This window comes from Meriones unguiculatus (genome assembly GCF_030254825.1).
Source record: "Meriones unguiculatus strain TT.TT164.6M chromosome Y unlocalized genomic scaffold, Bangor_MerUng_6.1 ChrY_unordered_Scaffold_23, whole genome shotgun sequence".
Taxonomy (NCBI): Eukaryota; Metazoa; Chordata; class Mammalia; order Rodentia; family Muridae; genus Meriones; species Meriones unguiculatus.
In genome coordinates this window covers 11,284,618-11,292,625 of record NW_026843709.1, presented here as the reverse complement: position 1 = coordinate 11,292,625, position 8,008 = coordinate 11,284,618, and the positions used below count along the sequence as shown (strand labels likewise).

The 8,008-nt window shown below is 35.5% G+C and overlaps 1 non-coding gene across 1 annotated transcript; it reads right to left on the bottom strand.

The window, feature by feature from the left end:
• Window positions 1-7,650: 7,650 nt before the first annotated feature.
• On the bottom strand, window positions 7,651-7,758 carry LOC132651678 (U6 spliceosomal RNA). Its single transcript, XR_009589262.1, has one exon. It is a non-coding gene; the product is annotated as a U6 spliceosomal RNA (small nuclear RNA).
• Between the last annotated feature and the right edge of the window lie 250 nt (window positions 7,759-8,008).

Sequence of the window (8,008 nt, the reverse complement as noted above, 5' to 3'; positions counted from 1 at the left end):
ATGTGTCACTGTCTCAGCATGCTGAATAATTATTCTGTTAGGTTTGATCCAGCATCTCTGGTGTCCAGCTCTTGTTCTGCAAACAAATAATTTCACACAAGCATTATAGAGTTCTAAAATTATAAATGTATGAGATGTGCAGGATAAAACTAAACTGTAAGTCAATTTTATCTATGCAATTAAAAGATTAGCATAATACATTTTGAGGATATTATGGCCAAGGATTTATTGGCCAAGTATTGATAGAGTTCAGCCTGGAGACATTTTTTTATGTCTCAGTCAGTTTCAGAGGTATTTCCAGGTAAAGGGATTATCAACTTATGTTACCTGTTCTGTTTGATCTTAATTTCTCTTTTCTTTTTACTGGCTAAGTTCATCTGGTGGTCTTCCTCTGTCACTTCTGATTTGTATTAGTTTTGAAGGAACCCATAATTTCTCTTCTCCTCCATGACCATAAGCAAATATTTTGCCCAGCATAACACATTACCCACTCTGCATTGTGAAATTAGGGTATCTTTGAAATATATAGGCTGAAATAACTCAGCAGTATTTCCTATATCCCAGTGTCTCTCTGCAGTTGTTGTTTGTTGTCCATTAACATTTAAGAAATTTAAGGTCAATAAAGCATTATGTAATCTATCTCTGGGGGCTTTTAATACCCCTCTTCCTTTGTTAAGCATGTCCCTTAAAGTACTATTGGAACTTTCAATGACTGCTTGACCAGTAGGATTGTGAGTTAAACCTGTTACATGCTTTACCTCATAATATGTAAAATATCCTTCCATTTTATTAGACACATATGCTGTAGCATTATCAGTCTTAATTTGTTTAGGTATGCCCATAATTGCCATCACTTCTAATAAATGCATAATAACTGAATCAGCCTTTTCAGATCTTAATGCTGCTGCCCATTGAAACCCTGACTATGTGTCTATAGTATGGTGCACATATTTCAGTTTACCAAACTCTGTAAAATAAAGCATGTCCAAATTTCATTTCTTCAGTTACCTTTAGGGTTATTTCCTTCAGGTAGTGGAGTTTGATTATGTAAAGAACAAGTGGGGCATTTTTTTTACAAGTTCTTTGGCTTGTTGCCAAGTGATAGAAAACTCTCTTTTTTTAATGAAATTCTGAGGTCTCTATCATGCTTCCTATTAATAGTTGATAAATTTCATCCTTGCCTTGTGCTGTATCTCATACTGGTAAGCCTGTATGAGATCTGACATGTGTTTTATACAACGGATTGTTTCTATTTCTGATTACTTGTTGTAATTGAAGGAACAGTAGTTAAGTCTCAATAATCCTGAATTAGATCAGCAGTTTCTACATGCAGAACAACTCTTTCTGCATATTGAGAGTCAGTGAATACATTAAGAAATTTGGGAAAATCTGATAACACGAAGAGAATTGCATATAATTCTGATTTTTGAATTGAATCATAAAGACTCTCCACCACTTTACTCAGATTTTCTGAATTATAACCTTCCCTTTTTGATTTATTGGCATCCATATAAAATGTGGGAGCTCAGACATTAGAGTTCCTTTTACTATATGCAGGAGAATCCAATTGGTTCCTTTTATAAACTGAAGTCACTTGCTTTTTGGGTATCTGTTCTTGATTTCTCACAAAAATTCACAATAAGCTCTTTGCCAATATTCGTTGTCTTCCCATAATGACACAATCTCAGCATTGGTAAAGCGCACCACAATTTCAGCTGGATCTATTCCAGCCAGTTGACGAAGTCTCACTTTTCCTTTCAGGATCAATTCAGAAACCTTTTCTATATATGATTTTACTTTGTTTTTTTTTTTAATTTTTTTTGTGTGCCAAAAATATCCATTCTAAAGTACAGTCTTCCCTCTGCATAAGAATTCCTGAGGGAGAATAACCAAAGAGGAGAATAACCAAAGGAGTAGAGGGCAAAATAACCAAAATATAGGCCCTCTTTGGATCAACACAGTCTATACATGCATCTTGTAATTTTATTTCTACCAGATCCAATTCTTTTTCAGCTTCAGTTGATAATGTTCTTGGACTATTTAAGACCTTATCACCCTGTAAGACTTGGCTTACTTAGCTCTTGAGTAGCTAAACCAAGGGTAGGCCATAGCCAGTTAATATCTCCCAGCAATGTTTGAAAATCATCAAGAGTTCTTAACTGTTTTTTTCTAATTTGAGCTTTTTGTGGTCAAATTTTCTGTAGACCTATTTTGTATCCTAGGCAGATAATAGAATCTCCTCTTTGTATTTGTTTCAGGAGCAGTCAGTGATCCCCAATAAGTCAAAGTTGTATTTATTTCATCAAAAATATTTTCTAATGTTTTTGTATCTGAATCTGCTAATAAGATATCATCCATATAGTGGTAAATTATGGATTGAGGAATCTGCTTACGAATTACCTCCAAAGATTGTTGTACAAAATATTGGCACAAAGTAGGACTGTTTAACATCCCCTGTGGTAAGACCCTCTAGTAGTATCTCTTTATAGGACAGCTTCTATTCAAAGTGGGTTCTGAGAAAGCAAATTTTTCCCTATCATGTTCATGTAAAGGAATTGTGAAAAAGCAATCCTTTAAATCAATCACTATAATAGGCCGTTCTTTAGGTAACAAGGAAGGCAATGGGATTCCGCATTGTAACGATCCCATTGGCTGAATAAATTTGTTAATTTCTCTTAGAGCTGTTAATATCCTCCATTTGCCAGATTTCTTTTTGATGACAAATACTGGAGAATTCTATTGGACTCTTCTATATGTTGAGCCTCCAGCTGTTCCAGGACTAGCTGTTCTAGTACCAGTAATTTTTCTTTACTCATAGACCAATAGACCATTGTTCAATCCAAATATGTTGGTTTGCAAACCACCTTAGTGTTAATGTTGTGGGAATTTTATTAGCACTAGCTTCCCAACAGGAAGTTGAAAAGAAGGCCTCTGCTGTGTTTTTTTTATGGCTAGTCTGGACAGTCTGAAACTGATTTGATGATTTTTTAAAATAATTTTAGCTTCTTTATCAGGAGTATTACCTGATTTTTGGCTTGTCTCGGAAGTTGGGGGGATGTTAATCTAGATCTTCCATTGTTGTAACACATCTCTTCCCCATAAGTTTATGGCTATTTCTGCCATGTATGGTCTTAGTTTTCCTATTTGACCTTCTGGTCCTATACATTTAAGCCATCTAACATGTTGTTTCACTTTAGATAAAGTTCCAATCCCTTGGAATTGAATATCCATCTCTTGAAGTGGCCAGTTTGGGGGCCAGAATTTAGGAGTAATAATAGTGACATCAGCCCCAGTATCTACCAAGCCTTCAATTTCATTGCTATTAAAATTATCTTAATTTTGGCCTTTGATCATTTATGGAGGTTTGCCAATATATTTGTTTATTTGTTTATTGTTCTCTTATTGTTCTCTTCCTGTTTTTTTTTTTTTTTAATTTACCCATAGAATCTGCTTTGTCCTTGCTGTCCAAGATTTTAATGTTTATTCCCAGAGCAGTGGTGTTTAATTTTTTGTGGAGGAGTATCCCTGTCCTGTTTGGGGGTCTGCAAGAGGTTCCCTCAGGCATTTTTTTGATAAAGGATTACCCCATTTATCTGTGAATGCTCTACATTCAGTAGGCCAATGGCGACCCTAGCCACATCTTCTGCATATTCTAGGAAGCATAGGCTCCCTTCTTGAATTATTTTGGTTTTCCTGGTAATTTCTTTTGTAGTAATCTCGCCCATCACAATTACAACATTTCCCATGCTCTTTTGCGGTAGCTTCTCCTATCAAGGTCAAATTGGGTTAATGAGGTCTCATGTTAATCGTATTTCTAATCCATTTGTATATTGGAGCAGATCTTGCTCTTAATGGCCTTATTGCCTTTTTGCATTCAGTCTTAGTATTTTCAAAAGCTAAAGATTCTATTAGTGCTTTTCTAGCTAGTGGATCTGATATACTTCTATCCACAGCACAAGTCAATCTTTGCAAAAAGTTAGTAAATATTTCACTTGGACCTTGTATGACCTGGAAAAATGACTCAAGTCTTTTTCCTAATACTTCAACCTTGTCCCAAGCATTTGTGGTTGCTAGGCAACATAATGCTAAGGTTTCTTCATTATATACAGCTTGCATCTTTGTGTCAGCATACTGCCCATCACCAAGCAGCTGTTCCTTAGAAACACCAACACCTCTGGCTCTATTTTTTGTGTGCTATCTCTCTAGCTTATTCTCTCCACCATGAAAGCCATTGTAAATATGGCCCAGATTTTAATATTGCCTTTGCCATATCCTACCAGTCCTTGGGGATTACTCTAATTTTGATTGACCAGAAAGTCAGCATTTTTTTTCCAAATGGTGAATGCATTCCAAAATTAGTGACACTTTCCTTAAATTCCCTCAGATCTAGCACTTCCACAGGGCACCATTCAGCTTCTTGATAATACAATGGATGATCATCATCTCTATACTGACTGCATAAGCCAACATTTGTTTTTTAACCACCTTTGGTTGGCTTTCTTTAATTTTGTCTTTTGCTCTACCTGACTATTTTCTTTATTTAGTATTCTAAACTCTTCTCTTAAGGTCTGCACCCATATTTCATGCCTATCTCCCTGTTTGTTTTGTTAAATAATCTCTTGAATATCTTGTTTTATGCTTCTCTTCCAACTTTTAATTTTTTCTTTATATTGTTCTAGTTGTTCTTTGTGCTGTTCCGTTATCTTTTCAAAAACCTCTGCCCTATTTCCTGTTGTTTCTTCCATTCTTTAAGTTTTTGTATCTCCTGTTTTATGTCCTGTTTCCAACCCTCACTTTTTTCTTTTATATTGTTCTAGCATGTTTTCTAAAGCCTTTGCCTTGCAGAAGACATAAAAAGTGAATGCAATGATTAAAGTGAAATTGAGGACTATGAATGTAAGCATAGTCACAACTTTTAGGCTTTCCTTTATTTCACTCTTAAAAACATAGAATAGATTATCAGCCAAGCTCCAAGAAGTCTGTTTTATTGTTTCTTCCATCCTGTTATACTGTAGTGACAGTAAGTTTTGATATGTTAAGTCTGAGGTGAGCCCACAGTAGAATGCCTTTTACTTCAAGGCATGTTTAAGAGTCTCTCTTAAAAGACCCTAATTGACCTGGGAGTTTTTAGCTTTTAAGTTTGGGTAATATCACTGGAAGCTTATTTCCCCCTCCAAATTATGCTTAAGTATGATTTAAAGGATATGAATACTTAGATTAGTTGGGTGCCATTTGTTGTAAGTGGTAATTAATATTTACTAATCATTATCTTTTAGTAATGCTGTTGTTAGTCCTATACAGCTGTGTACCCAAATCACCACACAAAGACTGGGCTCATTTAGTTAAGATAGAACACAATACTGGGCAATAGTTACTCCATCCTAAACCTCCAAGCCCTAATAATTTCCTAACATTTAGATTTCCCACATTATACTTGCTTTTTGTGAAATCTTGGGTCTGGTTCATGCTCCTTATCCTCCAAGATCTCTCTTCCAGGTCTATCTCCCAGCTCTCCTCTGGCCCCTTCTCCACCCACGCATTTCCTGCCCTCTAGCTCCTCCCACTCATTTCCTTCACTCTAGTTCCTCCCCTCTATCCTGTCCTTTGGCTCCTCCCAGCACAACATTGTGTCTAGTTGCTTTATTTGGAAGTTTAAAACAAGTTGAGACAGGATGCTTAGAATGAGTATCACAATGCATTATCTGGATTGAAACCAGAGAGTAGGGGGTAGAAATCAGCATTTGAATGAACGAGGGTAAGGTGTATGCATTTTAAAAGAACATTATACCAACAACTGTGCTTGATAATTTCCAGAAGTCTACTCCTTTCTGTTGTGTCTGCTCCTTTTTTTTCTAGGGTTTTTAGGTTAGTCAATAAGTTGCTGGAATGAAATTTCTTGAATTTCTTCTTGAAGGCACTTTTTGCTATGAACTTTCCTCTTAGCACTGCTTTCATTGTGTCTCATAAGTTTGGGTATGTTGTTCCTTCATTTTCATGAAATTATAGGAAGACTTTATTTTTTTCTTTATTTCTTCCCCAATCCAGCACTCATTTAGTAGGAAGTTGCTCAGTTTCCATGTGTGTGTAGACTTTTTGCTATTTCTGTTGATGTTGAGATCCAGCTTTATTTCTTTGTGATCAAATGGATACAAGGGATTATTTCAATCTTCTTGTATTTGTTGAGGCTCACTTTGTGACTAATCATATGGACTATTTTGGAGAAGGTTCCATGAGATGCTGAGAGGAAAGTAAATTCTTTGTGTTTGGGGGTAAAGTTCTGTAAATATCTGTTATGTACATTTGATTCATGACCTCTATTAGAGTCACTGCTTCTTTTTTTAATTTCTGTTTTGTTGACCTGTACTTTGTTGATACTGGGGTGTTGATGTCTCTCACTATTATTGTGTAGAGATCTATGTGTGGTTTAAGTTTTATCAATGTTTCTTTTACAAATATGTGTGCCCTTCTATTTGGGACAAAGATGTTCAGGATTGTGATGTCTTCCTGATGGAACTTTCCCTTAATGAGTATGAAGTTTCCTTGCCCATCTTTTTTTAATAATTTTGGTTGAGAGTGTATTTGGAAAGTGTATTCAGATATTGGAATGGCTATGCTTGCTTGCTTCTTGTGCCCATTTGCTTGGAAAAACATCTTCAGCCCTTTACCCTCAGGTAATGTCTATCTTTCTTAGGTATGTTTCTTGTATAAAAGAGATTGCTGGGTCATTTTATGCATCCATTCTGTCAGTCTATGTCTTTTTTATTGGAAAAGTGAGTCTATTGATGTTGATAGAGATTAATGACCATTGGCTGTTAGATCCTTTGACTTTGATGTTGGCTGTGGTAGTAAGTTTGTGTTCTTGGTTGCTTTTTGTTTTACTGTAGTAATGTTAATTATGACCTGTGTGTTTTTTGAAAGAAGCTAGATTTCTTGCATTGTATTTTTTCTTCTAGTGTCTTCATAATGCTGGATTGGTATGTAGGCATTGTTGAAATTTGTTTTTGTCATTAAATATCTTGTTTTCTCCATTTATGAGGACTGAAGAGTTTTGCTGGGTATAATAGTCTTGGCTGTCATCTGTGTTCTCTTAGGGCCTACATGATATTTGTCCAGGGCCTATTTCTGGTTTTCATAGTCTCTGTTGAGAAGTCAGGTGTGATTCAGATGGGTTTGCCATTATATGTTACTTGGCCTTTTCGCCTTGCATCTTTTCATATTTTTTCTTTGTTCTGTATACTTACTGTTTTGATTATTATCTGGCAGGAGGATTTTCTTTTCTGAAATAATTTATTGGGTATTCTGTAGACCTCTTGTACTCTTGCTGGCCTCTCTTTAGGTTGAGAAAAATTTTCAAAGATTTTTGTTGAAAATATTTTCTGGGCCTTGAAGGAGGGAATCTTCTTTTTCCTCTATTCCTAGTATTCTTAGGTTTTGTCTTTTTATGTTGTCTTGAAATTCTTGCACAATCTCTGTCAGGAATTTTTTAGATTTAACATTTTCGACAGATACATCAATTTCTTCTATTGTATCTTCCACACCTGAGATTCTTTCTTCCATCTCTTTTAATCTATTGGTTATGCTTACCTCTGTAGTTCCTGTTTTCTTCCCTAAGTTATTTCTCTCTACAATTTCTTCTATTTGTGTTTTCTTTAACTTCTTCAAAGTTTATGGAATGCTTCATGTCATCTTTGTGCAGTGGTCATGTTAATTTTCTATATATCACTCCAATTTTAGTATATGTACTGCTGAAGTGAGGACCACTTTATTTCAGGTGGTCATTAATAAAGTCACCTGTCCGTGACTTCTGAGTTTCACATACCACGGATTTCAGTATTATTTGTTAAATGCATAGACACTCAGTCAGTGAATTATTTTCTGTGAAAATGCTTCCTGATCAAGGCAACTATTTGAACAAAAGAAGTTTAATTAGGACATTGCTTACATTTTTACAGCAATCATCCATAATGTCATGTCAGCAGACAGTCATCTTGTAGTCCTTCACCAAAAG